Source organism: Pieris napi, chromosome 21 (assembly GCF_905475465.1).
Source record: "Pieris napi chromosome 21, ilPieNapi1.2, whole genome shotgun sequence".
Lineage (NCBI taxonomy): Eukaryota > Metazoa > Arthropoda > Insecta > Lepidoptera > Pieridae > Pieris > Pieris napi.
Genome location: NC_062254.1, coordinates 1,617,847 through 1,642,039, shown reverse-complemented (window position 1 = coordinate 1,642,039; position 24,193 = coordinate 1,617,847). Strand labels below are relative to the sequence as shown.

General features: G+C 33.6%; 1 protein-coding gene across 3 annotated transcripts in view; it reads left to right on the top strand.

The window, feature by feature from the left end:
* Window positions 1–901: 901 nt before the first annotated feature.
* LOC125060313 overlaps window positions 902–24,193 on the top strand; it is a 140,708-nt gene continuing 117,416 nt past the window's right edge. For 2 of the 3 annotated variants that reach the window (XM_047665164.1, XM_047665161.1), the window contains exon 1: window positions 902–1,044. The gene's annotated coding sequence lies outside the window, so the exon portion shown is untranslated. The remainder of the gene's footprint in view (window positions 1,045–24,193) is intronic. The other variant, XM_047665162.1, reaches the window with a different exon arrangement.

Below are 24,193 nucleotides of genomic sequence, written 5' to 3'. Positions count from 1 at the left end.
CACGTGATAAATTCGATAATGTGAACGGATTTTAGTAAGGTTCACCAATTTATAGTACGATTCCTGTTTCGTATCACCTCGGCTTTCATGGCTGAGCGGTTTTAAGGCAGTTTTTGCCGCCACCTCTATGTGGAACCAGCATACAAATTCTTAAAAGGCCGGCAGCATACTCGCGAGCTCTCTGGCATTGAGAGTGACCATGACTGGTATCAGTTAACATCAGATGAGCTTCCTCCCTTCATACTTAACACTTAATACTTTAAAAAGATTACTTATCTACTTCTTAACAATTATTCTTACTTTTAACGTTTAATTTAATTTAATTTACATTTTTATTAATTTTACTATACACCTTTACACAAGACTTCATTACGTACACTGGTAATATTTATTTAATATAATATAATTAGTATTTATTACATTCCTTTCTTCCTTTTTTTGCGACTGAGGTGCAAACTAGCTGCTGTGGTCTCTGGCAGAATGACCAGCGCTTTGGAACATTCTGCTCCTCAGCATAATGCTGAGCCAGGGCTAATTACAACCACAGCACACACTTGAAACGAACCGAATGGGAAAAGGGTAATTTTTTTTATTGTTTTTGATATCTCTCATTTTTCTTTGATTATTGTTATTTTGTGTGTGTGTTTTTGCTAGTAATAAATGTCATGTCTATGTTTATACTTCACTTACTCTCTTCTTTAAATGTCACCCATCTGTTCTAGATCTAGATCTCTGTTCTAGATCTCTCTACTTATCCCAGACAGCCTCCAAGATCTTCACATATCATTAAGAAACCCGACCTATATACCTCCTATATTATTAATGAAGAATTCCATTGAATACTTGGGGGAGCTATAAAATATAAAGCTTACGTCATCCGCGACACGCTGAAAATTTATCTTTCGTTAATCAGCAACAGCCTACGGTAGCCAGTTCTGTTTTAGACATTGTGGTGTAAGCACGCGCCGCTTGTTCGCGTTTTCGATCGGACTTTTCGCGAAATAATATTTATTAGTGTTTGTGAAGTGTTACGTGAGCGAAAAGGTAAATATAACTAAGTGTTTATGTGTTTCAGGTGTTTACGGTTTGTAGATTTTATAATAAGGATTTAAAATATAATATCAACGTTTAAAGGCTCAAGAATAAATATTTAAACTAACGAACCGATCGGGTTTTCACTCGTTTGTATAGTGTTACATTACTTATTGTAATCTATTATTGTTATTAAAAATATAATTTAATCATACCAATTGTGTAAGCGTATATTGAAAACAATATTAATTTTGCTGAACTGAAAATATAAATAGCAATATCTATTGATAGCTTTCTTTTCGATTATAGAGTAAAAATATATGACATATTCTATGCAAGGCTTTGATTGTTTTAACAAATATATGTCTTTTTGTGTATTATATAGGTAACTTTAGCAAAACACACTTAAAATTTCGGTAATTAAAAATCTAAGGAAAAAATTAAATATTCTTATCATTACACCGGCAACCGGCCGGCATGTCGTAATTAGTAATATTTTTTATTGTTCCTTTTCGAATCGTTAACATAAGATTTTATATACCAAGGTTGCATTTCTGATGAGGTATTACGAGCGAAAATCACAATTAAATTACGACAGTGGACAGCGTGGTCTCTCATTAATATTTAATAAATTGCATTAATGTCTTTAAGTTTTAAAACTTGTAAATATAGAGACTTAGAGAAGTAGCCTCTCATTGTAAGAACACGTGCTTAAAGCATTTTATCTAATACGATGAATAATTTCTATGAATTTATCATGATTTTAATTCAATCTTTAACCATTAGACACAGAGGCCCTAACACGAACTGTTGGATAGTTTCGTCAAGTGTTCGTGTACGTCAATACGTATACGCTATTAAGTATACGCTTAAATAAACAACGTGCACGTTTGTGTTACCGTTTAGTTCCAAATACGCCCACGGAACGCTTTAATACCAACCTTTCAGTACAGAAATCTATATTTTTTCTATTACGAGAGCCTGCTTAGTTATGTTTATTTTTATTCGACTATTATATATATCTCGATATCTGGACACTTAAGTTTAAGTTTAAAGAATAATTATAGTAATAACAAGATAAATTCAATTCATATATTAACAAAGTTAATTGTCCTTTTAATAAATGATTGACCAATTATTTAATATCAAAAAGTCTAAATCAAAATCTAGAGGAGAGCTATATACCTAATTGTAAAAACGTTGCATACATCGATTCTCTCACGTAAAAACGAATTAAATAATGATCGTTAATTAAACAGCACAGTGAAAATTGTCCTTGACAGAAATAAAATATAACATTCACATTTTTCATTATTTATTTGTCCATAAAATTCAAATATGTATATAAGTTTTTTATTAAATAATTTAATTAATGTTTTATCGTTTAATTATGCTACATACGCATAATTTGTATTTAGAATTTCCTTAACCTAATTTTATGGTGACCTCAGAGCTGGTGCTTTCCTCGCTCAACGAATAATTATCGCAATACAACGAGGAAATACTGCCACAGGGAAAACTTTTAAAATTTGTTTAAAAAAAATTTTTATAATTTTTATTATAACTTTGTAGGTTAAAAAAATTGTAAAGTCAAATAATTTAATTATATATGAAATTATTCAATGTTATATTCAAATCACATAGTTAAAATGAATTAATTTCTAATGTCTGCGGTATGTGTTATGAAGTTCTTCTGATATATACATATATAGGTATACCTCGCAGTGAATATATGATAATGAATTAAAGCGCGAATTATATGTGGCTTAATATATATTATGCAAATTAACAATAAATACGAAAGTGACTTTACGCTTCCATGCTTAGCCCCGATTTTAATATAATATTATTACCATACATTTTTGACTTTCGCCGGAATGCAATACTACGGGGCGTCAATACTAATTGGGTTTCTGTATTAACTGCTCGTCGAATAATTTACAATTTACCAATGGCCGGTCACTCTTTACTGCCCTTGAGGTTAATCAATTTTGGATTATTTTATAATTATGTATAAACTTCCTTCCTGGATTTAAAACATTGGATATACGTGAACGTGGCAGAGTCGAAGAACCTTATAATCTACTTTTTTATAGAACAGGGGGTAAACGGGCATAAGACTCACCTGATGTCCAGTGATACCACCCATGGACACTCTCACGGGCTCGCGATATGTTGCCGGCCTTTTAAGAATCGGTACGCTCTTTTTTCGAGGGACCCTAATTAAAATTTCGAATTGGTTCGGAAATACTTGCACTAAAAATTATCAATTAAACGAATAATGGTTTGGTATCAGTAGGTACTTTTATAGGATTATAATGGTCAAAAAGTCAAAAGTCAAAAATCATTTATTCATGTAGGTAACACAATGTACACTTATGAGCGTCAAAAAAGAAATATACATTAAATGCTTCTAATTTTACATTTACTGCGAGTTCTCAAATCAAGGGCGTAGAACGGAAGAGAAGAACTGGCAATTAACTCTCCGCCACTCTTTTTTTTTGGAGATCCATAAACTTGATTCCCAGCTAGTAACTTATACATTATACTAACATGTTTGAAATCTGCGTTCTGAGAAATGGCTGGAAGTTCAATGTTATTAGTTATTTGAGACCCGCCTCAAAATACCTCAGGCATTGTTTAGCTTACTAAGCTTTTGTATATTTATAGCTTCATTCCTCAAAGCAAACATTAGTTTTTCTATTTATTTCGGTCCCTAATGTAACCAAAAATATATTAAACTTTGACATTTACCAAACTCTGAAAAAGTTTTTTGACCGCCATATTTCTATCGTAAAATTACGTTTTATCTATATAAATATAATTCTACAGTACGTGTGTATGTCACTGAACTCCTCGTAAATAGCTGGACAGATTTGAAAGAATTTTTTTTTCGTTTGGGTGGCGCCCTGGATGGCTTAGATTCACAAATCAGCACGGCAGATGGTGCTGCTGTCGGTATCTAGGTTATTTATTTATACAGCAAATAAACAGCTGGTATATATACATAAATCTTCAGTGCATGTGTTTGTAATTAAACTCCTAGACGGCTGAACAGGTTGTGATGAAATTTTTTGGTGTTCAAGTCGAGTCGAGAATTATTTACATTATTAGATTTTTTTAATTGTATAGGGTGGATGTCTGATCCACTAGTTACTAATAACAGTTAGTTATAACAGGCTAGTAACGTTCTTTCGAGTAGCATCTATAAGATTTGATCCTAAAATTAAACCTTCACTAACTATCTACTACATATATTTCATATTTTTGTGACGACAACAAAAATAGAAAGAAATCTCAAAATTACTAAATCTCACCGAACATAGTTCCTTAAGAGTTCAAAACAATTTTGTTTTCTCCTACGACATATTCTTATATAGAGTTATATGTGATGGCAACAAAGAAGTGGTCAAATATTTCAAAATTACCACGAGATATCTGAAGCGTTAACGAGAATTCAAAAGGATTTTGTTTTTCCTCACTTCCGTCGTTAAACAAATCAACTGCGCTATACTTCGGTATAACAATAGATATTTTTCGCGAGCCAATTGAATTCAATTCAACATATTTCAACTCCCAATAAATACAATAAACGGTGATGTCAGCAATTTTTTAATGGGCTAAATTGATTCTGTGCCCAATTGGAAAGTTTGTGACAGTGATCGACCTATTTTGAATTATGATTTATTCAATATTAACTGTTATCTACTTAGAATAAGCAGTTTCCTGTATTACAAACGAAATTTGGACGTAGTCTTAGCTTATATTGGTATTTTTATTATTGCTTAAACATTTTAAAAGTGTACAAAAAGTTACGTTAGCTACTTAAACTATCTTTAACCTTAGTGCCTGAAGAGTACACCACAGTACAAATTCCTTTAAATTTTTAATTAACTAAACAGTGAATAGAAATAGTTAAATACAATAAAGACGAAACATTAAACAGAGGGAAAAAAGGTTCCAATAAAAGTGTAGACAGAGCATATTTTCTTTTATCTTTTCACATTTAATCTACAATAAATATAGAATCGAAACGTATTAAATTTTCTTAATTAATAGAAGTTATTGATATTAGACGAGCTCAGTCTTTAAATCAGTCGTTTTGATCATTTTCGATCTGCCTCGTAATTAGATCTGCTGATTAATTAATTATGGTGACTCTGTTATCCTTTTCATTGTATTTTAAATTTTGGTTTCTACATATTTTAATTTATTATTATTGTTATTTTATCTTTAGATTTTACTTTTTTTTATTTTAGTTATAGCAACGTGTTATTTTGAGTTTTTTTTGTTTATAATTTTTTGCATTACTTGTACTCTACCCTCTGTAGGTGTTTCTTTTTCATTGTTCCGCTTAAGAAGAAATCGCTTGTAATAGCGATAAGGCCGCCCGTTGCCTTATAACTTTTATAATCTGTTTTTTTTTATTTTTGTTATGTGCATGTTTTTGAATTAGGGTATAAAGTATAAATAAATAATTTATTTGTTAATTCGCACATTCCCATGTTATCCATCCCGACACTAGACATCATTCATTTGACTCCTACTAAACATTAGCCGTCCCGATTCCAAAGTCCAAAACAAAATTCAATTAGATTCGGGTCCGTCTAATTGATTTATGGCATTGATTTATCACTCATTTTGACAGCAACGCCATCGGAAGTTATGTAAAATGTGTAGGCTTAAAAGAGATTCACAATTTATAGAACTGTGTCACAATAATTAAAATATATAATTAATTACGACAGAAATAAGCGTATGTGCAAACGAAGTTGTGCGTCTGTATTGGTTTGCATTGTATGCAAAAGTCTCGTAAGACACAAAAGAAGAAAAATATATATTTATTTATTTATTAAGCTTACGACATCTTACATAGAACTAAATCTACTGATTATTTTACAAAATCTTCCATCTAAAATGTATGACAATTTAAGTAAACATAAGTTTTACAAAAAATAGAAATTAAAAATTAAAAAATACAATAAAACATATACAAGATAAGATAAAAAAAAACTAGAAATTTGTTGGTACTTAAAGCAGAAAAAAAGAAAAATCATCAGCAAAACAGCGAATTAGGTTCGAGAAAGGCACCCCACAATGCTTTCTCTAAAACCGATCAGCCCACTACCGTATATAGCTACCGAATAAGCTGTATGTATTTTTTGTTTTTACTGACTAAAATACAGTAAGCCAATACGATAATGTCGAAATAAAATATAATATTAAAAGCATAATATCACTACTGTAAACTCTGCGAACATATAAATTTGTCTATAGTGTCGAGACCACTCAACAGAAAGCGCAACGTCTTTGTTAACGGTAATCTGTGCAACAGACTAGTTCTGGTGTCTGTGAAGTTAGCAGAGCACTTACCAGCAGAGCTCAAGAGTGGAGTAGAGTTCTGACAGCACACTCAATAGTTATATAGTTCCTGATAGTTTTTAGAAAGAGTTCTGGACATTTAACTCCAGAAAATATTTTTTTTTCTAAATCCTAAAATGCTCTGCCAGCTTCCCGATCACAGCAGAGCATTTCTTACCGATTTCGATAAATAAGGTATCATTAAAACAATGATTTCAATTGTAACAGTTCCCTATCATTTAAATCCAAAAATAAAAAGGATTAATTATAGAAAAAATAAAGAAGCGTGAGAGAAAACAAAATAATGAGCATTTTTCAAACATTTTACTAAAATAAAAAAAACATATTGTACAGACATGGGAACTCCGCGGTTTCGATTTCTATTAAATGTCTAGGCATTATAATTAAATCCTAGGCCAGCCCTGCGATTCTGTAACTCACACAGCGGTTTTCGCATCGGCGGTCGCTCTCAAATCAGTCGTGAAGCAGTCATTTTATGATTTGGCATTCTGAAAAGGTGGGAGCTTGTACTTTATTGTTTATCAGAATGCCAAATCATAAAATGACTGCTTCACGACTGATTTGAGAGCGACCGCCGATGCGAAAACCGCTGTGTGAGTTACAGAATCGCAGGGCTGACCTCTACGCTTTCTTTCAGCGACTCACTACGACCCGAAAACGGTTAAGAAATAATTAAAAGGGATCTAAAATTATCAATTAAGTCTTTGATGTTACAAATTGAGAAAATCAGAAACACGAGACACGTCAACGCGGGCGCAGACTTATGGCATTAACAACAGATGCAGGTTTTTTTCTATCGTTAAACGCTCCGTTCATATTATCGTAGATTTGTGAATGGATTGCACGTGCCGCCAGATACGTACTCGACGTATAATTTTGGTGCCTCATTTAGTTGCCATTATTATAGTAGACTTTTAAACTCGATAGCTAGAGAAATATGAACGAAATGGATACTTTTGGACCGTCCGAGTACATGAAAGGCTTTTAGGATTATAAAGTTCTTTTTATTGTTATTTTTAGTTTAAAAAATTGTATCTTCACTATCACATCAAGTCCACACCTTATTTCTATTTGGTAAATTGCTTCCTTTTTCTTCTTAACTTGGGAGTTGTTGGTACGGCTAAATAAAGAAATAAGAAATATTGATTATAACTCATTGTATAAAACAAAGTGTTAACATTTATAATAACTGCATAACCTTATAGCAATTAAAATAAATAACTTCGCATAGAAGAAAAGCTTAGCATAGCCGATTGACATAACATTTCACTTCTCTATATTATCTGCTTGCTAATAAAATAAAAGTATTACTGTGGTATGACACTAAAATTTATTCTACTTAGTTATTATTTTTACTCAACAACATATATATGTGTTGTAAAGTGGTACATTTATATAAAAACCAAATAACATAATACATCAAAATTATAAGAGATGCAACGGGCGGCCTTTTCGCTAACAAGCGATCTCTTCCAGGCCACCCTAGTAAGGCAAAAACTAAAAAAAGAAATATGATGGGTAAAGTGCAAGGAGTGCATAAACAAATCTTATAAAAAATATCCAATCATCAATCTGAAATAATACAGTTTTTTTATTATAAAATAAATAAAAAGCTAATCTCACGGATTCATGAATTGTGATGCAATACAAAATAATATATAAGGTTTATTTTATTTGAAATACTTTTGTAAAGTATTCTAGTTCGTCCCTGTATTTAAATACATCATTGTGTCGATAATGACACAAAATATCACTTTTCGACACGTATGTCAAACCGACCCTCCCTATTTCGTGATATATGAGTGTATGTTTAACGCACATGTGCGTATCAAATACAAAGAAGCTGGCTAAAAGTTTAGGGTACATTTAACGCTACATATTTTGACTTGATTTAATAAGGAAAAATTAAAAAAACCAGTGCCGCTACAACCTCTTTAGGTCTGGGTCTCAGATTTCTGTAGTCATTTGTTTCATGTTCATTTGTTAATCTAAGTGTGGCCATAGACGGACCGCATGTTGCAGTCGGTCTTGACTCTCTCTAGGTCTATGGCCAGCTTAATAGGCAAGCAGGTGATCAGCCTGTTGTGCCTGACGCACGCCGTCGACTTTTTGGGTCCGCAAGTCGGTTTCCTCCACAATGTTTTACTTCACCGTTCGAGCGAATATTAATCGCGTATAGAAAGAAAGTCCATTGGTGCACAGCTGGGGCTCGAACCTACGACCTCAGGGGTGACAGTCGCACGCTGAAGCCACTAGGCCAATACTGCTCAATATATTTTAATTAGAGTCCTGAATACAACCTTTTAATCTTTTTGGCAACTCGCGATCCCTTCAATAAAAATCCCATAAATTAATGACGAATCAGCTACAGGCTGATCACCGTAGAGAAATGTGTCCCCATTAGGGGATACTTGTACAAATCCGCATAGAAATTACTCGCTTATATAGACTTTCACAATGCGTAATGCGTTTTCATAATTGCGAAATGGGTCAACCAATTATGACTATCCCACAATACCATCTGTAAATCAATTGCTGGCGTCTGAAGTAATTCCCAACACCACCTCAGAGAATCAGGGTTTGGTAACCTTTTTTAATTGATATCATATAGATATATTGTTGTTTACGTATATTACGGTGTAAAGTTTGCTTTTATTGGGAATATCTAAATAGACTTGATCCCATAAGAAAACTTTAAGCCACAATACATTTAATTTACGTGGATTTAACATAAAACTTTTTAGTTTGTTATTGTTACATTACGTAGGTTATTAAATTTATAATATATTTGGACATATTAAGGAAACATTTATTAAAATAAATACAAATATTAAGTGAAAATTAAAGGACTATTCCCGCTGTGTTAGTGAGGCGGCTAGGACCTGAAAACTTTATGATTCCGAATCTGCGCCCGTACTCTATATATATATATACAATATATATATTCCAATAGCATGGGCGATACCGATCACAACGTTATTGCAGAAAATTCGATCTAGTTCTCTCATATCCGAAAATTTGGAGTTGCGTACAAAAACAACAGCAAGGTCTAGATCGCTGACACTGTCGCCATTGGATGTTAAAGAGGGGTATTCTGGCTAGGTGATGGTGAATAATGGTGGAAGCTTAGGTTTAAAAGTCTTAACACTTTGCCAATAAATTATTAATATTTAATTAATTACATATTCATAGTAATGCCAGAGTTCGTGCTATAAAAGAGCTCTTTTGTCTTGTATAAGCTGGTTTTCGTTGGCAAGGTGCAGATCACCAACCCGGTGGTGTGACTAAACGACGAACAAAGTGAAGAGATACAGCAGGGCAGCGGGCACCATTCAGTGACGAGACCTTCCTTCCACCTTCAGCAATGTAGAATGCGACTGAGAAGAAGAAAAGTTGATTTAGACATACAGGAATAATGTATTTTAAATTATTGTATAGGAAATTACGTAGTATAGTTTCTTCTACCAAAGGCATACCATCTCTTATGTATGCAATACAATTAGTGCACTGTAACCTTTTAATAATCAAATTGAACTTTCAGTGAAAGCAATAAGGTTCAATGTTGTCTCCTTTGCAGAGGTGGGCTACTTGTACATCTTCAAGTCAAGTGAAACGATAAAAGTTTGTTTGATAATAATAAAATACACTCATTGGTTTATGGTCATAAATAAATTCTAATAAAGACTATAGTCGTTTGAACTTTCTAGTTTATTTATAGACTTTATTAGAGACTAACACAAACTAAATAAGTCTAACAATCTACCTTTGTACTTTTAGACCAAGTACTCTTTCGTCTCTTTCTCTCTAATTATGTATTCAAAGTATTTATTTACAATGACTTTAAATTGTTCGTAATACTTCTACGTATTATTGATGTACGCGAAGTGCGTAATTTTAGCACTCAAAACAACATCACTTGTAGGCCTTTCCAACAAACATTAAAAGTCAAAAGGGCCCTTGAAATGAATACAATAGCAAGTATATAATATATATATTTACTGGTTTTATACTCAACAAAATATATGTATCAGTCACAACTGGCACTACAGAGTGATCAGCGAGACTACAGGTGGAGCCCATTAATAACTTAAATAAAAAGTAAATAATGTATACAATGAAGTCAAAAACAAAGTCGATAGTAATACACGCTACCCTATTATTTATAATTTAAAAGTATTAAGTATTTTACGGATTTTATACTATAGAAAGCGTAATTTGGATAAAGAACACACAAGTGTACAACTTTACATATTTACAAGAATAGATTTAGATCGATTTAGAAGAGAGTCTTCAAGAAGGAAATCGATCAAATTCTTTAACTCTCTACCTAGTTAGGGAGTTATATTTCATTTGCCATTTCACAATAGTGAAATGGCAAATGAAATATAGAAATTATAATGCAGATGCAGTCGCATACCGCAGAATTCGGTCACCACCATAAATAGCGAGAACAGAACAATACGTGGTGACTGGTCACGATATTGTCAATAAAACTACAAAGAAACTCTTGAAATGTTTTGGGTTTTCAACCAACAACATGTAGACATTAAAAGGATTACGCAAAGTTGTGTCTTAGTAGGACACGTTATGGTACATTTTTGTATAATTAATTGTAATGTGTGATGTGGGTTAAGGAGAGTCGTATTTCATTCTACGAGTTCCTTAGTGACATATTATGGTATTTTTGGTGGTGGCTTTATGGTGGTTTAGTGGGTACCCATCCAGTCCCTAATGAGCAGAGATTTTGGTATGGTTCGAGGTCCATAAACCTCTACTTCATTTGGAAGGATACTCAAATGCATTTCCACCTCCGATATAAATAGACTTTGCTTTGCCTAATTATAATTAAAAAAACAATCGGCTAAAACCCTCTTCTACGCTTCAAAATTTCTGTATCTGTTTCGTAATCCTTATTTACACGCTTTATATTAGCTTCACCTGTATGTATGTATGTAACCGACTCCTTCGGACTCGATTTTGACCCACTTTTAACGGACAGATTTAATTCAAACTTTGCGCGCCTGTCAAAGATCGATGACAATGCAATAATCCGAAAAAAAATGAAAAAAACTAAAAAAACACGCTTTAAAGCACATCAAACTAAAAAGTGTAAAATAATTCCTAATTTAGGCTGAAAATGGTAATGAACAAAAAATACTGGTATTATTGTGAAAAAGCGTGGGGCGCTCTGTGCCGTATTTTTCGTCTATCGAATTTAAAAGCGTATTTTTTTAGTTTTTTTTAAACTATTATTTATTTTTTATTCTTAATAGGCAAGTAGGTGATCAGCTTTTGTGCTATGAGCATCTATTTTGGGACTCAGCCATGCCCGTTTACTCATGTCTTTACCGTATACATATATCATTATAAAGATATTCAGGCCCTGTCTCAAAGACGGCGTTTTACCTGGTATTGTGACTCGACAATGTTTGCACAGTTGCTTATCAGAAATTCTATACTGCTGATTTTCGTGTTTAACGACTTAAATTGTGATAAGATGTGGCGAGAAAATTCAATTTAAAACATTTCTCGACATTTGTAATACACCTGCTTTACTCGAATCTATTTCGTGAGATTTCAAACCAAGGTCAATTAATATGTATAAATTTAAAACAATTGTCTGTGTAGAATACGTAATAAAAGTTTTTTTTTCATATATCACAATTCCTGAAAACGAAATACAATGTAATTAATCACAAATATTAATACCAGATAATTAATGAACTGCCGGACGACGTGTAAAAACCACTGGCAAGACGGAATTTTGTATTGTGGTACTATTTTTAGAATGTCTTGTCTACCATAAACCTATATGAATAATTAAACCGGCGTAATAAACCTAGTTATAAATTTAGGTTCATTAGTCCTTCACAAAGACTACCAACTAACACTGCTCATTCGTGTTATTTATCAGAAAAAACCGTATTCATTTGTTTCCTGTCAAATAGTGTTACAAACAAGTCCTATTATTAAATTTTAATTACCATGACAGTGGCTTGTAAGTATTTTAATGTTCACAAAGCTTGCGTATTTGTTGACACGGGGTTCCAAGAGGATGTCACACGAATTAAGGTCATAGCTGAGGTCAAGAATAATATTTACACCGGAAACGGAAATAGATACTCACACTTAATGCTTAAGATCTTCCCACACATGTATTAGATTTGGTGATCTCCGCGGTTTTACGTGCCTGGATTTTAAATCCTTGCATATATATTATCGCGTGTCCATTACTTTGTTGCTGAGTAACTGAGAGTAGATAGCAGTGGCGTCACAATAGGGTGGCAGGGCTGGCAAAATGCCACGGGCCCCGGACCCAAGAGAACCCTGCCCAAGAGATATTATGTTCTATGGATGAATGTGAAGTCTTCAATACGCATTGGGCCAGCGTGGGGACTACAGACCATTCCCTCTCGCCTAAGAGAGGAGGCGTATGGCCATTAGTGGTAGTTACAACGTGTAATTGAGTACTCTGAAAACCTGGAAGTTCGATTTTTACTGATAGGGCCCCATGAAAAGAATTTGCCACGGGCCCCAGATGATATAGTTACGCCACTGTTAGATAGTCACATGAATTAATAGACCAGTGCCGATAATTTTTTAAACCTAAAAAAATTACAGTAGGATGAAACCCATTAGAAAAGCAGGGGAATATGATCAAAATGAAAGGAAAAATTAATTACGGTCGATCTGAGGTCGGGAAGGGGTAGGGGGGAGTTTTAAGGGTAAAAAACGGTTTATCTCGATTTCCGGCAAAACTAAAACTCCTATCGAAGAAAGTTAAATGGCAAAGTTGTAGGTAATAAACAGATCTAAAACTTTTGTATTCACACATTTTTCACATAACCTCAAAATTTATGTGAAAAATTCAAAAAACCAAGTTTTTGGTTTTTAATTTTTATCTTTTACAAAAATATTTTTTTTTTAACGAAATTTGGTGAAAACTTACCTTTCTATGTCCCAAATATGCTGTAATTTATTTGATTAAAAATATTTATTTGTTCACCTTATTTTGAATTAATATCGAAAAAACACCCTAATTTTCAATCGAAAATTCTGACGTCAAAATTTCAGCTTTTTTCAAAAAGTTGGTGTGCTTTCAGTTCGTTGAAATCTCTACTTTCCTATGGTAAAAAAATATTTATACATTACCATAGTAAATCTTCTCAGAAAACGCAAAAAATCGTATGCAGTAACGCCCAGACCCTGTTTGATAGACAATCTTCACATTAACATTACACCCTTATCAAAAACAAGTGTGACTGTGTGGCACTAAAACCTAATCATCGCGTTATCCTCTGGCTTTTCACAGAGGACTGTAGGAAAAAAAAAAAATAAAAAATAAAAAAATAAAATTGGCAAAACACATAGTTAATTGCGCTTTATTATACACAAAATTCGTCCGGCTGTCTAGACGTAAATACATAGTGTAACGAAGCTCCGTATTTCTACGAATAAACTGTGAATATACTGTGAACTCCGGTGTAAAAACATTTAAATTTCATACATATTGTGATAAACTATACTGCAACTAAAACATCCAAGTGCAAACTGTGTTATCAAGATAATTATTCAGTGGTTAAAAAGTGGAAAAAACTTTTGAGGTTACCTGCCAAACAAACCGAGTATAGACTATAGACACAATTTCAACAAAACTAAGGCGGGTCAGTACTACCAACATAATAGTCCTATTAAGCTGCGTTCACAATAATACGTTTCATTTCACGTAAGCGACAGCGGCAAAAATGGATAACCTTCAATCTTTTTTTGAACAAATGAAAATAGAAATGTCAAAACAAACCGATGACATTATGGCACGGATTGATGAAAAACTAGTTCCTTTTAGACTTGAAATGCAGGAATTAAAATCAGAAAATGAGAAATTAAAGGAAAAAATAAACAATCTTGAAAAATATAGAAGATACAACAACCTAATTTTATATGGAGTAAAAGAAACCGAAACATCGACTATCGACCTAATCGAAATAATCAAAAAGAAATTTGAACATGATTTAAACATTACTTTTGAAGATAGGGATGTGAACACGATCTATAGAATTGGCAAAAATAACACAAAAAACGGAAAAGAAAGGCCTATCCTCCTAACATTCGTGAACACCTGGAAGAAAAACGAGATAGTGGTAAATAAAAAGAAATTGAAAAACGTGTATTTATCTGAAGACTACCCGAAAGAAATATTGGACATGAGAAAGAAACTACAACCAAAAGTGGAAGAGGAAAGGAAGAAGGGCAATTACGCATACATAAACTACGACAAGCTAATTATTAAACAGGGCAAACCAGGTAACGAAAAACGCAAAAGGGAAACATCAACCTCGCCTAACGCAATAGAGCACCCTCACAAACAACAACTGTCAACAAAAACAGCTCGGTTAAATGCATTCGACATAATGAGGAATAGAAGTAATTCCTTACCTTCTGCCAATGTGCCAACCGTTCAGAATCTATAGGATATTGCCATCAGCCACCGGAACAAAACATTAAACAGACGAGAACTAATAGATAAAAGAAACAAAACATTCCCCAATCCGACTTGTCATCGTGGGGAATCAGACTACAACCCTCCACCAAATAGAGAAATAGATCATGGTATGAAACAAACACTCAAAATCTGCAATTATAATGTAAAATCGCTAGGATCAATAGAACGATTCCTTGAATTGACTAATGCTCTAAAAAATATTAACTGGGACATTATAGGCCTTGCAGAAGTCCGAAAAATGGGATGTAAGATAGAAGAGCACAGCGACCTTATATTTTGCTATATTGGCGAAACTAAAGGACTATATGGAGTGGGATTCCTTATCAAGAAAATGTATAAAAATAACATCATCAACTTTATAGGAATCTCTGAAAGAGTAGCACTTCTACAAATGAAGTTTGATTGCTTCTCTTTTTCAATAATCCAAGCATATGCACCGACAGAGAGATCAACAGAAGAAGAAATTGAAAATTTTTACAAAGACATTGAATTTGCTCACACAAAGACAGAAGGGAAGGTCATTGTCATGGGAGATTTCAACGCGAAAATAGGATGTCCAAAAACAAACTACTATCCAGTAATGGGAAAATTTGGTTACGGAGTGCGGAATGATAGAGGGGAACGGCTCTTAATTTATGCTCATCAATACAAACTATCCATAATGAACTCATTTTTCAAAAAGAAAGCAAGCTCTAGATGGACATGGTTATCACCCGACCACAAAACTAAAAATGAAATAGATTTTATTATGATAACCCACAACAAACTTATAACTAATATTGAGGTACTTAACAAAGTTGAATTCTCTTCCGATCATAGATTAGTGAGAGCAACATTACTTTTGAGTAGTCCAGTAAAGAGCAGAAAAACCTATACAACACCAGCTAATATCCCCAAGACAGAAACAGAAATAAAGTGCTACATCGGAAATCTACAAAAACATACAGAAAATATAAAAACAGACAGCATTGATATCCAAACATACTACAATATCCTGGAAAAAGGCATAACAGAGAGCTTAAAATACAAAACCAATATGTATCCCCACCAACACAATATCTTCTCAAAAGACACAATGGAACTTTTAAAAAGGCGCACGGAACTACTACACACAAAGAACAAAACTAAAGATATGAAAACAGAACTAAGCAGAATATACAAAGAGACTAATAGATCAATCCGTAAGGACTACAACAACCACAGATACGAGATTATTACAAGGAACATTAAACATTTTAGAAGTGCCAAAAAAGCATACAAAGAACTAACTACACACAAGTCCTGGATTCAAAAACTTGAAAATAACTCACTAAAAACAAAATCCAGAAAAGATGTAATAAATCACGCTACTAACTTCTATAAAAACTTATATAGTAAACAAAATAACCCCGAAATCATATCGCAAACAACCCATACGAACACGACAGATCACATCAGACAAATTGAATACTCCGAAGTTTATGATCATATGAAAAAGCTGAAAGCCGAGAAGAGTCCCGGACCAGACGGAATATGCAATGAGGCACTTAAAATAGGAGCACCCATTTTAACATATCATTTTACGCGATTGTTCAATAAGATACTAGATGAAGAAAAGGTACCAAAACAGTGGTGTACATCGGATATAATCCTTCTCTTCAAGAAAGGAAATCCCTTAGATATAGGGAATTACAGGCCCATAAGTCTGCTGGCAAGTATTTATAAACTATTTTCATCCATAATCTTAAAGAGAATATCTGACGATATTGATAAGCAGCAACCAAAAGAACAGGCAGGATTCAGATCAAGCTTCAGCACAATGGACCACATACAGACATTAGAACAAGTCATAGAAAAATACAGAGAATACAATAGACCTCTGTATGTGGCGTTCATTGACTATAGCAAAGCTTTTGATAGCATTAGTCACTGTGCAATCTGGAACGCTTTACAATATTCAAATATCAACCAGAAATACATCAATGTTTTGAAATATATCTATACAAAAAGCACGAGCAGAGTTAAATTAGAAACTAGAGGTGACGAAATAAACATAGAACGCGGAGTTAGACAAGGTGATCCTCTTTCCCCGAAGCTGTTTATAGCAGTCCTTGAAACTATCTTCCAAAAACTAGACTGGAAGAACAGCGGAGTGTACATAAACGGACAATACTTAAACAATCTGAGGTTCGCAGATGATATTGCTGTTATTGCTGAGACTGCAAAAGACTTAGACGAAATGATGAGATCACTGGACTGCGAAAGTTCCAAAATCGGCCTTGAAATGAATGTAAATAAAACGAAGATACTAACGAACAATCGGGAGCGCCAGATAGTGATAAAAGGTAATAATATAGAATACGTCAGGCAATACATATACTTGGGCAAACAAATTTCCTTCAAAACTTCAAATAACGAAGAAGAAGTGACAAGGAGAATCAACACAACTTGGAAGAAATTCTGGGCATTAAAAGAAATCTTAAAAGGCAATTACAGCTCACACATGAAAAGGACAATATTTGATACATGCCTGTTACCTTGCTTGCTGTATGGCTGCCAAACTTGGACCTTTACAAATAAAATAAAACAAAAAATTAAAAGTAACCAAACAGCAATGGAAAGGAGTATGCTGAAAATTAGGAGAATACACAAAATTAGGAGCGAAGAAATTCGTCAAAAAACCAAATTAACTGATGCGCTCAGGCACGCACTCTTACTCAAATGGAGATGGGCTGGACACATCTCACGATACCGAGACAGAAGATGGACCATTGAAACCACACGATGGAAAGGACCCATGGGGAAGAGAAATGTTGGTCGACAATTAAGACGGTGGGCTGATGATATAACACACGTCGCAGGAAACGACTGGATACAAATAGGCAGAGACAGGGAGTCATGGAAAAGGATGGAGGAGGCCTTTACCCAACAGGGATCCAAACCTTGTACATAAATAATAATACTAACGGTAATTATAAGTAACCATTTTAAATTTAAGCAATTAAGTACTAACAACATTGTAAAACATAAGCAAGTTTTGGAATAAATGGCTTTATTATTATATACATATATAAAAGAAAGTCGTGTTTGTTACAACACTTATAACTCGAGAACGGCTGGACCGATTGCCATGGTTTTTGATTTGTTGGATTTGTTTCCGTCCCGAATAGCAGAATATAATTATAAATAATATAATATTAATATAATAATAATATAATAAAATATCGGATAAGTTATCGAATAACAATAAATAAATTAATTAATTTTACGAATGCAAAAACCATATGGTGCCATCTGTTGACAAAACTACGCATCATTTTACGTCGAATTCGTGTCAGTTCAAGAAATTCCGATTTTGAGGTGAATAAGGAGATGCATAACCATGCTTTGATCCTGATCAAAAGGTGTTGGATATCAGAAAGTGCTTAACATACAGTATCGCCATATTGACGCTAGAGAGAAGATGCCATTCTTCTTTCGCAATGGCAAGCAATAAAATATTTCTGTATTTGCAAAAAAGTTGTATTAATGTAATATTTAACATTAATGAAATCCTAAAATAAGTTAAATTAAAGTAACAACGATATGATAAGGTTGTAGGGCGGAACGAAGTTAGCCAGGTCAGCTAGTTTCACATAATTTTAAAATTTTCCGACGTTTCACGTGTTTTACAGCGTGCGTGGTCACGGTGACTTAATAACTGTCAATTTATAATACATAACTTCAATCCGGTAAAAAAGTGTTTTCTTCTCCTGGATGTCCGTCGTTGCAGAAGTGAAAGTTTCTTAAGGCAGTTTTTGCAGCGCACCAACACTAGAACTAGTTGCTCATAGAAGCATATCCGAACTGATTCGACGTAGGGTCCTTAAAGGCAAGCGCGTACCAATTTGACGACTCATTGGTCTAGTGGTTAGTACCCCTGACTGCGAATCCATGGGTCCCGGGTACGATCCCCGGCTGAGACGAACATCGATGTGATGAGCATTTGGTGTTGTGCTTAGGTCTTGGGTGTTTATATATGTATTTATATGTCTATCTATCTATAATATGTATGTATATCCGTTGCCTAGTACCCATAACACAAGCTTCACCAGCTTAGCATGGGACTAGGTCAATTGGTGTGAATTGTCTGAAAAAAAAAATCTAAGACCATACATACTTCTGGCTTCGTTGCCAGTTCATTTAAAGCGGTAACACTTAACATCAGGTGAGCCTTCGGTTTGCCACCACTCCCACCTACTCCCACTTTTAATACCGATATATAATTATAAATTCTAGTAATTTGGCGGAACAACGTCTACCGGGTCAGATATCAGCTATCCATTTAAAAATCAAGAATGCAATCTTTCACCAAATAAATTTGAGTCACAGTCGTAAATATAACCGGTCCAAACTGCGATTAAATCTGTCTGGTATAAAAGAGTTTTAAAATAGCATTGAAATTCCGGTCGCCAGAGACATGGTAACCTAATTAATGACGTTTTAAATTTTATTAATTAATTTATTAAGGTTCACTACATTATAAATAAAGCTATATCTACGGTATATGTTACAAGCTATATTTTCTAAAATGCATAACAATTATGGTAAATATAAATGTGACAAAAAAATCAAATAATAAAAAACCACTGCCATTTTTCAGATTTCATTTTAGTTTTGAAAATAGCAAAACAATTTTTTTTTAATGATCAGCCCACAATATATCAAGCTCTGGATAGGTAGTGTTTATTCTGTTAAATTCACGAGGAATTCGAATGAAACGTGCCTGAACTTCTACATTTTTAGTTTTCTATTAGTATAAGATCCCGATATACAACGACCTTCACCGAGATGCTTATTTAATGAAAAGTGTTTTATATTTAATTTAATATGTCCATAAATATAATCCATGGGTTGCCTAGCAAATTTTAGTCCAGAGTATTTTTATTAATATTAAAAAAAAATATTTTTTTAATTATTTCACCGGTATGATTATTAGATAAATTCTATACCAATCGAAAGTATGAAGCCCATAGAATATGCAAACGTTAGGTTGTTTTTAATCAATTAATTATTTATGTGTATATTTTTAGTTAGTACCACCTAAGAATTCACACGTTGCACACACAAAAATGTATTCGTCTAAACACATATCATGATTTAGATTATATTATTGTATTAAATAAATAAATAAAAACGTTTTTGTCTAGCCTAGATCTAGACTTTGCCGCTTAATAGTCACAGTGCGTACGAAGGTGAAATTGAAAACGAAAAAGGCAACTTTATTGTCATGATGCAACTCAAGGTGGATGAGATCATTTTTGAAAGTGTAAGCTTACCTTAATTTGTTAATGCTAATTCCACATCACGTACTTTAACTATTAGTCATCTCTTACAAAAACTGCATGGTCGTAAAGTGTAGGCAAACGAGTCCAAAAGTCCCCCGATCAACGGTGATAACAAACTTTAAAACCAAACGTAAATATAGCGTGCCTTAAAAGAGGCAAAGTCTCGTTATAAATGATCTAACGAAATCTATGTTAAAAAGAGGCAACTTCTATATAGGGCAAATGAGCCATAAGAGGCTTCAGGTTGAACCCAATAAGAGATAAAAGAAAACTTTAAAATGTAACTTAAACATAGCCTGCTACAGCCTTAAAAGAGGCAAAGTCTCGTTATAAATTATCTAACGAAATCTATGTTAAAATGGGGCAAATGAGCCAAAAGAGGCTTCTACCGCATTTACCATGGAGAGTGTTCAGAGTAATAGCTGCCGCTTATTGGACTCAAGGCAGGATACAAAATACTATCCGTATCATCTCGACGTCCGTTGTTCCACAACTCAGCGTTTCTTAAGGCAGTTTTTGCCGCGCACTATGTGGAACCAGCTGCCCACTGCAGTATTTCCGAACCAATTGGACGTAGGGTCCTTCAAGAACAGAGCGTACCAATTCTTACAAGGTCGGCAACGCACTTGCGAGCATTCTGGCAATGTGTAAGTCCATGGACGGTATCACTACTACATCACAAAAAAAAATATCATAGAAACTGGCACAGAAATATATCTACCCCATACGGGGAAACAAAACTCCAAACAACAATTAGACCTTCCATACCGATGAGTTATCACATAACTCTAGTTTAACTATAACTACCGTGACTGAGGTTAAAGTACGGTTTACATTATTTGTCTTAATCCGTTAACTTTAAATTCCTAATCTTCAACGCTGACGTCCGATGAATATTAAGTAACATTTTATTTAACTCTAAGCATCTGAGTTAATATTTCAAAAGGAAAGTGAACGGGATATTTTGTTTTCCTCATATAAAACGTATAGTCCTTTATTTGTTGCTTCATTAGTCGAGTGGTAGCAGGTCTCGGTAAAGCTGGTATCGGTTTCGAATCCCTGGCACTACATAACTTTCATATGTACGACAAATATTTCAATAGATATATAAGGTGGGCTGAAAAGTTAAGCTAGTGTCAACTTGCTCACCTTGCTTTTGTTGCAGAATAGCCGCAGTAATGTGTTTGGTCTGCCCCAAGATTAAGTTGCATTCACACTATACATATATATTCTAAAACTAATAATCGTAAGAGAATTAATCAAAATTATGCTTACACATTATATAGTGACGTTTACCGACCGTGTCTGCCTATATATTAGGACGGCTGAAAAGTTCGTAACACCACAATTTTTTTTATAGATTTTGATTTCACTATTAAATAGCTTTCAAGAGTGATACGACGATTATAGCGTTCATACATTTTTACGATACAATTTTTATAGTACAATTTGTGTTTAACCTCAAAATAGGCTTCAGTTTCGGCGATTCTTCATCAGCCCAAATTTAAAAAAAAAATTACTATCGGCAATTTTAATAGAGATTACAGTGGCGAAATCGGAAAAACATTTCAAAGTATTACTATAGATTAACCGCCTACGCGACATTGTCTCACCCACACAATTTTGTTTATATCAATTTGACATACAAATATGTCTTTTACACCTCCCAAGGATTATAAGACATCAAGGCTATTGGCATAGAATCGATAATTATATGCGTTTTGAATTAATTTACCAATGAATAACATTGAAAAATCGCATCACACGTAGCTTACGTGTTAAGCGCAAACAAAACAAGATTGGTTACATTAATTGGTTTATACAATCAATTATAATTTTGGTTATTTTACTAAAGTGTGCAGTGCATTCATTCCTGAGGTCGTAAGAACACCGGCTGTAATCCAATGGAGGTTCTAACTATGTACGCTACACTTGAAGGAAACATGAGAGTTGTCTTAGACCCAAAAAGTTGACGGTATTCATCAGGCACATATTAACATACAGCAAATGGGATGCCATTGAAACTTTACCGTGCTCGCCATACTTTCACCATTCTCCATTTCATTCCTATTTTTAGTACTATTTACAAATTTAATTTTTTTCATTACCCATACTTAACTTTAAAAAACAAATCTACAGTAAACCAAACTCATGAATAAAATAAATATTTCAATACAATACCAGCTGCTATATATGGATATTAATCTACAAAATTTCAAATGACTATATACACTAACCTTACTTTCAATAAAATAAATCAAATTCAAAAGCGCAGTTCGCGACGCCCTCATAATCTAACTCTACCAAAGTATAGAAACAATTACTACGGTAAAAATCATTGTGCGTTGGGGGAGTGTTGCCTTATAATAAACTTAAAAACATAAAATACAAATATAAAAAGTTCAGCCTGGCAATATTTAAATTAAGACTAAAAGACCGAGTGATCCCAGTTCTCTACGCAAATGAAAGTCCCCCCAAGTTCTACTTCGCTAATTCATGCTTGAAGCTCTTGACCGTGACAAATTGTATCTTTAGTATATTATAAGTTCTCATATAAGTTACTATTGAATAAATATAAATAAATAAGCATTGTTTAAAACTTAAAAGCTGAAATAATAATAAAAAATAATTTGCAAAGATAGTGGTACAATAAGATCGATTAATTACAAAAATCCGCACAATCAGCGATATATAAATAAGGTATTTATGTCATTTAACTGCAATTCAATAATTTATATTTGGAAATGTTTACATGACGTGATTATCACCAAACTGACATAATTCAGACGACCGTGACCACTTAAGTTGGAAATGTCATGTTTCGACGAATATCGGTGGTATAATTGATTCGTGCCCTTAAACGACTGAACATATTTTAAAAGTATGTACTGTAAATTTGTAGGTAATAAACTAATTACAATGCGATGCCAATCTCTTTCCTGAAGACCTAGGTTCGCAGCTGTACCAATACCAATTACCAAATACCAATGGCGCATCTAAGACTTGCTCGTACGGTGAAGGAAAACACCGTGAGGAAACCGGCTTGCCTTAGACACAAAAGTCGACGGTGTGTGTGGGAGATTGATCACTTGCCTATTAGATTGACAAATGATCATGAAAACAAAAGAAGAAGTAGGAGACTTCTGTCTGACACATGTCGTCTATTCTTGAGATATGCCGGTTTCCGAGAGAAAAAAAGTTCATTGGTGCACAGCCAGCGGGATCGAACCTACGACCTCAGGTATGAGAGTCATACGCTGAAACCAATAGGCCAACCCTGCTCTATAGCTTTATAACACTAGCAATAAAAACTAAAATAGATCTGCCGTGTGTCCCTTACATAAAATCAAATATCTTTGATATATTCTCAACCACATGACACAGCACAGCACAGAGGAGAATTAGTCTTACGCATAAGTAGAATATCTCTTCCATAGCCCTTTTAAATGAAAAGCAGTATTTTAGCAAGTGCTTAACTCTTGATTAATCTTCTTAACACGGTCGTATTTCATAGTTAAATCGTTATAAACAATTTAAACGCTCTGTCATTGTTCAAAGCTATATATCATGCCTGGTCTGTTACCGTGACACACTGATGAGGAATTAATTGTAAACATATACGATCTAATGACCATATGTGGATATGTGATCATTAAATCGTTTATATTAAAATATTTCTCAGTTCATTGATAACTAGTCAATATATCTTACAGTGTATGGGTGTGTAGTAGAAACGGCTTTAGTCTTTTCAGAATTAATTCATTTAATTGTTTTGGATTAACAGTATTCATAATCCAAAGCTTTTTCAAAGATAATATTTGCAATTTATTAATTAAAAACATAGCCAATACGGATTACAAAATATGCAAAGAAAATTACTAATGGTTGAGGTGTGTTTGTAAGTGCGTGAGTGCGTATTTATGTGATTTTAAAAATCCAATCGATTTGTTTCCCCTTCAGAAATACGCGT